We start from the raw sequence: 7,500 nt of genomic DNA, 5'->3' as shown, positions 1-7,500 counted from the left end.
TGACAGGTGACTTCCGAGTGCTCTTGTAAAGGTCTCCGCTTTGAAATTGAGAGCCTTTTGCCAAGTGTCACTTTTTCAGGCACTCTTAAAGTGCACCTGGGCTGTCAGAGAAAGCTCTGAAAATCGTGTTCTCGAAAATCTCCGGGTACCCGACCAATCCCTAGGTGCCCGAATGACAAGTGTCAATTCGGCAGGACGGCCTCCCACCTCCGGCCGCAGATGCGTCACTAAATCCCCGCAACGGGGGCTTTCTCATTTCGGCATAGGGGCTTCCGCGGCCAACTCATTAACCTGTGCTCGGACTTTTTGTGCCACAAGTGCAAGGGACCGTTTGCCGGCAGCTACTCGCACCCCCCCGCCCAGGGGGGGAATCCTCTGACCGGAGATCCGAAACGCCGGCCGAATCCATCCCCGTCGGACTTCCGAAGGGGTTCCCTCGACCGACTGACTTCCGAACTCCTTTCTGGGCTTAAACGGGTGGAATTCGGACCCTCTCGCAAGGGAGCCGAAGCCCGCCAGCCCCGGGAGGCCTCGGGGCCGCCGTTTTCAAGCCCGACCAAAAAACCCGAAAAATGGGGAAAAATGGGAAAAATTCCCACTCCCAAAAGGCTTAAAAGTCGGTTGGGCGGCAGCCCGGGTCGGTCTCTGCAGACCTGGAGGCGCTGGACACAAGTCTGGTAAACAGGCTAAGTCTCGACATGCCACCTCTTACTATCCTGCAGGTACCCCGCCAATCCCCCCGGAACCGGCTGGCAATTGGCGAATCAGCGGGACGAATTTGAATTCGTGACCGACTTTCTGACACCGAATCGCCGCAAACGCGTTTCGATTTTTCGGCTTCGGTACCTCCCATCAGACTTTGACTGGCCATATCTCCGGACTCACGTGTCGCAGCCGGGACCTTCAGGCACCGTTCGACGCGTCTACCCCTGCCCCGTCGAATGGCGCCCCTCGCGGTGTGGTCCGATTTCCGCATTTTGGTCAGATTTGCCTCCAAAATTTTCAGATTGAGTTGACGAATGCCCCCTACGGGGTAACCTCTTGCCCTTTCGGACCTGGTCCCTGTGACTTAATTTCCGCCTTTTGCTCAATCGTTTCCCCATTTATAATTAATTTTAAAAATCTGGTTACTCAGTTCTGGTTTACCAGTTCCCTCTTCGGACTTAGTTTTTGGTTAATCATTTCCGGTTCACCAGTTCCCGTTTTGGACTTAGTCTCTGCGGGCCGTTTCTCATCTTTTGGTTCATCAGTTCCCCTCTTTTAATAATTTTTTGGCTGCTTTCGTTTGATCATTTCCCTGCCTTCTGGGTAACTTTTCCACCTTAGGACTTCATCGCCGCACATTGTTTTCGACTTCTGGTTGATCATTTCACCCCTTTTAATCATTTTTGTAACTTTTGGTTAACCATTTCACCCAGCTTCTGGTTAACCATTTCCCCTTTGGGACTTAGTCTGTGAGCATTCTTTTGGGATTCTGGTTAACCATTTGCCAATTTTAAAAAATGTTGCCACTTTTGTTTAATGCTTTCTGGTCAACCTTTCCCTCTTTCAGACTTCACCGCGGCACATTGCTTCAGCCTCCTGGTTAATCATTTCACCCCTTTTAATCATTTTTGCAACTTTTGGTTAACCATTTCCCCCAGCTTCTGGTTAACCATTTCCCCTTTGGGACTTGGTCTCTGAGCATTCTTTTGGGATTCTGGTTAATCATTTGCCAATTTTTAAAAATGTTGCCACTTTTGTTTAATGCTTTCTGGTCAACCTTTCCCTCTTTCAGACTTCACCGCGGCACATTGCTTCAGCCTCCTGGTTAATCATTTCACCCCTTTTAATCATTTTTGCAACTTTTGGTTAACCATTTCCCCCAGCTTCTGGTTAACCATTTCCCCTTTGGGACTTGGTCTCTGAGCATTCTTTTGGGATTCTGGTTAATCATTTGCCACTTTTTTAAAAATGTTGCACTTTTGTTTAATGCTTTCTGGTCAACCTTTCCCTCTTTCAGACTTCACCGCGGCACATTGCTTCAGCCTCCTGGTTAATCATTTCACCCCTTTTAATCATTTTTGCAACTTTTGGTTAACCATTTCCCCAGCTTCTGGTTAACCATTTCCCCTTTGGGACTTAGTCTCTGAGCATTCTTTTGGGATTCTGGTTAATCATTTGCCAATTTTTTAAAAATGTTGCCACTTTTGTTTAATGCTTTCTGGTCAACCTTTCCCTCTTTCAGACTTCACCGCGGCACATTGCTTTAGCCTCCTGGTTAATCATTTCACCCCTTTTAATCATTTTTGCAACTTTTGGTTAACCATTTCCCCCAGCTTCTGGTTAACCATTTCCCCTTTGGGACTTAGTCTCTGAGCATTCTTTTGGGATTCTGGTTAATCATTTGCCACTTTTTTAAAATGTTGCCGCTTTTGTTTAATGCTTTCCCTGCTTTGTGGTCAACCTTTTCCCCTTTAGGACTTCACCGCGGCACATTGCTTCAGCCTCCTGGTTAATCATTTCACCCTTTTAATCATTTTTGCAACTTTTGGTTAACCATTTCCCCCAGCTTCTGGTTAACCATTTCCCCTTTGGGACTTGGTCTCTGAGCATTCTTTTGGGATTCTGGTTAATCATTTGCCACTTTTTAAAAAATGTTGCCGCTTTTGTTTAATGCTTTCCCTGCTTTCTGGTCAACCTTTTCCCCCTTTAGGACTTCACCGCAGCACATTGCTTTAGCCTCCTGGTTAATCATTTCACCCCTTTTAATCATTTTTGCAACTTTTGGTTAACCATTTCCCCCAGCTTCTGGTTAACCATTTCCCCTTTGGGACTTAGTCTCTGAGCATTCTTTTGGGATTCTGGTTAACCATTTGCCAATTTTTTTAAAATGTTGCCACTTTTGTTTAATGCTTTCTGGTCAACCTTTCCCTCTTTCAGACTTCACCGCCGCACATAATTTTCGACTTCTGGTTGATCATTTCACCCCTTTTAATCATTTTTGCAACTTTTGGTTAACCATTTCCCCCAGCTTCTGGTTAACCATTTCCCCTTTGGACTTAGTCCCTGAGCATTCTTTTGGGATTCTGGTTAATCATTTGCCACTTTTTTAAAAATTTTGCCGCTTTTGTTTAATCGTTTCCCTGCTATGTGGTCAACCTTTTCCCCTTTCAGACTTCATCGCCGCGCATTGTTGTCGACTTCTGGTTAATCATTTTTCCCCTTTAAATCTTTTTTTGCCACTTTTGGTTAACCATTTCACCCAGCTTCTGGTTAACCATTTGCCCCATTTTACTGAATTTTTCCGCTTTGGTTTAATCATTTCCCTGCTTTCTTGTCAACCTTTTCCCCTTTTGGACTCGCCGCCGCACTTTGCTTTTGCCTTCTGGTTAAACATTTCTCCCCTTTTAATCCTTTTTCCCACTTTTGGTTCACCAGTTCACCCAGCTTCTGGTTCACCATTTCCCCTTTGGGACTTAAGTCTCTGAGCATTCTTTTGGGATTCTGGTTAACCATTTGCCACTTTTAAAAAATGTTGCTGCTTTTGTTTAATGCTTTCCCTGCTTTCTGGTCAACCTTTTCCTCTTTCCGACTTCATCGCCGCACCTTGTTTACGACATCCGGTTAAACATTTCTCCCCTTTCAATCCTTTTTGCCACTTTTGGTTAAGCAGTTCAACCAGCTTCTGGTTAACCATTTGCCCCTTCTTACTGAATTTTTCTGCTTTTGTTTAATCATTTCCCTGCTTTATGGTCAACCTTTTCCCCTTTAGGACTTCGCCGCCGCACTTTGCTTTCGCCTTCTGGTTAATCATTTCACAACATTTTAATCCTTTTTCCCACTTTTGGTTAAACTATTCCTCTTTCAGACTTCATCGCCGCGCATTGTTTTCGACATCTGGTTAAACATTTCTCCCCTTTAATCCTTTTTCCCACTTTTGGTTAAGCAGTTCACCCACTTCTGGTTAACCATTTGCCCCTTCTTACTGAATTTTCCGCTTTTGTTTATCATTTCCCTGCTTTATGGTCAACCTTTCCCCTTTAGGACTCGCCGCCGCACTTTGCTTTCGCCTCTGGTTAATCATTTCACAACATTTTATCCTTTTTCCCACTTTTGGTTAAACAGTTCACCCAGCTTCTGGTTAACCATTTGCCCCTTTGGACTTAAGTCTCTGAGCATTCTTTTGGATTCTGTTCACCATTGTCCCTTTTTAAAAGATATTGCGCTTCTGTTTAATCCTTTCCCTGCTTTGCGGTCAACCTTTTCCTCTTTCAGACTTCATCGCCGCGCATTGTTTTCGACATCTGGTTCAAACATTTCTCCCCTTTTTAATCCTCTTTCCCACTTTTGGTTAAGCAGTTCACCCAACTTCTGGTCACCACTTGCCCCTTTTTACTGAATTTTTCTGCTTTGTTTATATTCATTTCCTGCTTTCCGGTCAACCTTTCCCTCTTTCAGACTAATCGCCGCACATTGTTGTCGACTTCTGGTTGATCAGTTCACCCCTTTTTTATCCTTTTTCCCACTTTGGGTTAAGCAGTTCACCCAGCTACTGGTTAACCATTTCCCTTTGGACTTAAGTCTCTGAGCATTCTTTTGGATTCTGGTAAACCATTGTCCCTTTTTAAAAAATGCTGCTGCTTTGTTTAATGCTTGCCCTGCTTTGCGGTCGATCATTTCAACCCCTTTTAATCATTTTTGCCACTTTGGGTTAAACAGGTTCACACAACTTCTGTTCACCATTTCACATTTCGGAACTTTTATTCCCACCATTACTTTGGGCTTCTGTTCATCATTTCACGCTGTTTTACAAATCTTTGCCGCTTCACTTTTAATCACAAACCGTGGCTCGCTTTCGGGTGGGGGGGGGTAGCGGGTTTGGGCCGGGCACTCGACATCCGGTGTGCGACCGGGTTCGTTCTGGTACGCTCGGTGCCCCTCGTCCTGCTCTTGCCGCGGAAGCAAACCAGACGACCGTCGGTCTCACGCCCGAGGGGAGAGGAGGCGGAAAGCGGTTTGCAGCCTTTCGCTGTACCTCCGGCGGGCAGCGCCGCACCTCCGAGTGCTCGGTACCGTTCGCTGCGCCTCGTCCGGCCGCACGCAGCGAGCCAAACCCGGAGGAAATCGGCCTGTGCCTTCTCGAGATATGGGCCTCCGGGTGGGACGGACAAACCGGGGCCCCGAGCTCGCTTTCGCGGCCCGGCACTCGACTTCCCGGTGTCCGAACGTGATCCTTCCGGTACCTTCGGTGCCCCTTGCCCGACTCCAGCTCCCGTGCTGAAGCGGAGTCGGTCGGCCTGACGGCCGCCGAGTTAGCCAGCGGAAAGCGGTGCGCAGCCTTTCGCTTGCAGCTCCGGCGGCAGCGCCGCACCTCCGGCTGCTCAGTGCCGTCCGCTGCTCCCCTTCCGGCTGCACGCAGCGAACCATACCCGGAGGAAATCGGCCTCGGCCTTCCGGAGATATGGCCTGCGAGTGGGACCAATAAATCGGTGCACATTTCCGGCTCGGTTTCCGGCCTCGGCACTATCAGTTCACGCCGTCCGACCGACGTCGTTCTGCACGGTTCCGTTGCTCCTTGATCCGGTCCAGCCACGGTAATCAGCCGAAGATGGTGGGGGGGGGACACATTGCCCGCCGAGTTAGCCGGAGGAAATCGGCCTCGGACTTCCTCAGATATCAGCCTCCGGGTGGGACAGACAAACCGGGGACCCGAGCAGCCTTTCGGCGGCCCGCTGGTCGACTTCCCGGTGTGCGACCGGGTTCGTTCCGGTACCGTTCGCTGCCCCTCGTCTGCTCTAGCCGCGGAGACAAACCCGACGACCGTCGGTCTCACGCCCGCGGAGGGGAGGTGGCGGAAAGTGGTTTGCAGCCTTTCGCTGTACCTCCGGCGGGCAGCGCCCGACCTCCGAGTGCTCGGTACCGTCCGCTGCGCCTGGTCCTGCCGCACACTACGAGCCATACCCGGTGGAAATCGGCCTGTGCCTTCCAGAGATATGGGCCTCCGGGTGGGACGGACAAACCGGGCCCCGTGCTCGCTTTCGCGCCCGCTAGTCGACTTCCCGGTGTGCGACCGGGTTCCTTCCGGTACCGTTCGCTGCCCCTCGTCCTGCTCTAGCCGCGGAAACAAACCCGACGACCGTCGGTCTCACGCCCGCGGAGGGAGGCGCGGAAAGTGGTTTGCAGCCTTTCGCTGTACCTCCGGCGGGCAGCGCCCGACCTCCGAGTGCTCGGTACCGTCCGCTGCGCTGGTCCGGCCGCACGCAACGAGCCATACCCGGAGGAAATCGGCCTGTGCCTTCCGGAGATATGGGCCTCCGGGTGGGACGGACAAACGGGGCCCCGAGCGGTGGCACCCTGCTCGCTTTCGCGGCGGCCCGGCACTCGACTTCCCGGTGTGCGAACGTCATCGTTCCGGTACCCTTCGGTGCCCCTTGCCCCACTCTAGCTCCGGTGCTAAAGCGGAGTCGGTCGGTCTCACGGACGCCGAGTTAGCAGGCGAAAGGGGTGCGCAGCCTTTCGCTGTCACTCCGGCGGGCAGCACCGCACCTCCGAGTGCTCGGTACCGAACGCTGCGCCTCCTCCTGCCGCACGCAACGAGCCATACCCGAGGAGAATCGGCCTCGGCGTTCCGGAGTTATCCGCCTCCGAGTGGGCCTGACCAAGCGGGGTGAACTGGAAATCATTAACCAACGTACTTCCATGTTTTCACCCGCAGAGGGCAGCACTCTCTTCTCCGTTTTAAACTGGGCCGACCCGGCTCCGTTTCGAGACCCGGCACCTCGACTTCCCGGTGTGCGACCGGGTTCGTTCCGGTACCGTTCGCTGCCCCTCGTCCTGCTCTAGCCGCGCGAACTAAACCCGACGACCGTCGGTCTCACGCCCGCGGAGGGAGGCGGCGGAAAGTGGTTTGCAGCCTTTCGCTGTACCTCCGGCGGGCAGCGCCCGACCTCCGAGTGCTCGGTACCGTCCGCTGCGCCTGGTCCGGCCGCACACTACGAGCCATACCGGAGGAAATCGGCCTGTGCCTTCCGGAGATATGGGCCTCCGGGTGGGACGGACAAACCGGGGCCCCGAGCGGTGGCACCCTGCTCGCTTTCGGCGGCCCGGCACTCGACTTCCCGCGTGTGCGAACGTCATCGTTCCGGTACCCTTCGGTGCCCCTTGCCACCTCTAGCTCCGGTGCTAAAGCGGAGTCGGTCGGTCTCACGGACGCCGAGTTAGCAGGCGGAAAGGGTGCGCAGCCTTTCGCTGTCACTCCGGCGGGCAGCACCGCACCTCCGAGTGCTCGGTACCGAACGCTGCGCCTCCTCCTGCCGCACGCAACGAGCCATACCCGGAGGAAATCGGCCTCGGCGTTCCGGAGTTATCCGCCTCCGAGTGGGCCTGACCAAGCGGGGTGAACTGGAAATCATTAACCAACGTACTTCCATGTTTTCACCCGCAGAGGGCAGCACTCTCTTCTCCGTTTTAAACTGGGCCGACCCGGCTCCGTTTCGAGACCCGGCACTCGACTTCCGG

Source organism: Heptranchias perlo, unplaced genomic scaffold (assembly GCF_035084215.1).
Source record: "Heptranchias perlo isolate sHepPer1 unplaced genomic scaffold, sHepPer1.hap1 HAP1_SCAFFOLD_932, whole genome shotgun sequence".
Lineage (NCBI taxonomy): Eukaryota > Metazoa > Chordata > Chondrichthyes > Hexanchiformes > Hexanchidae > Heptranchias > Heptranchias perlo.
The sequence above is the reverse complement of the archived record's forward strand: the minus strand, read 5'-3'. Positions refer to the sequence as shown.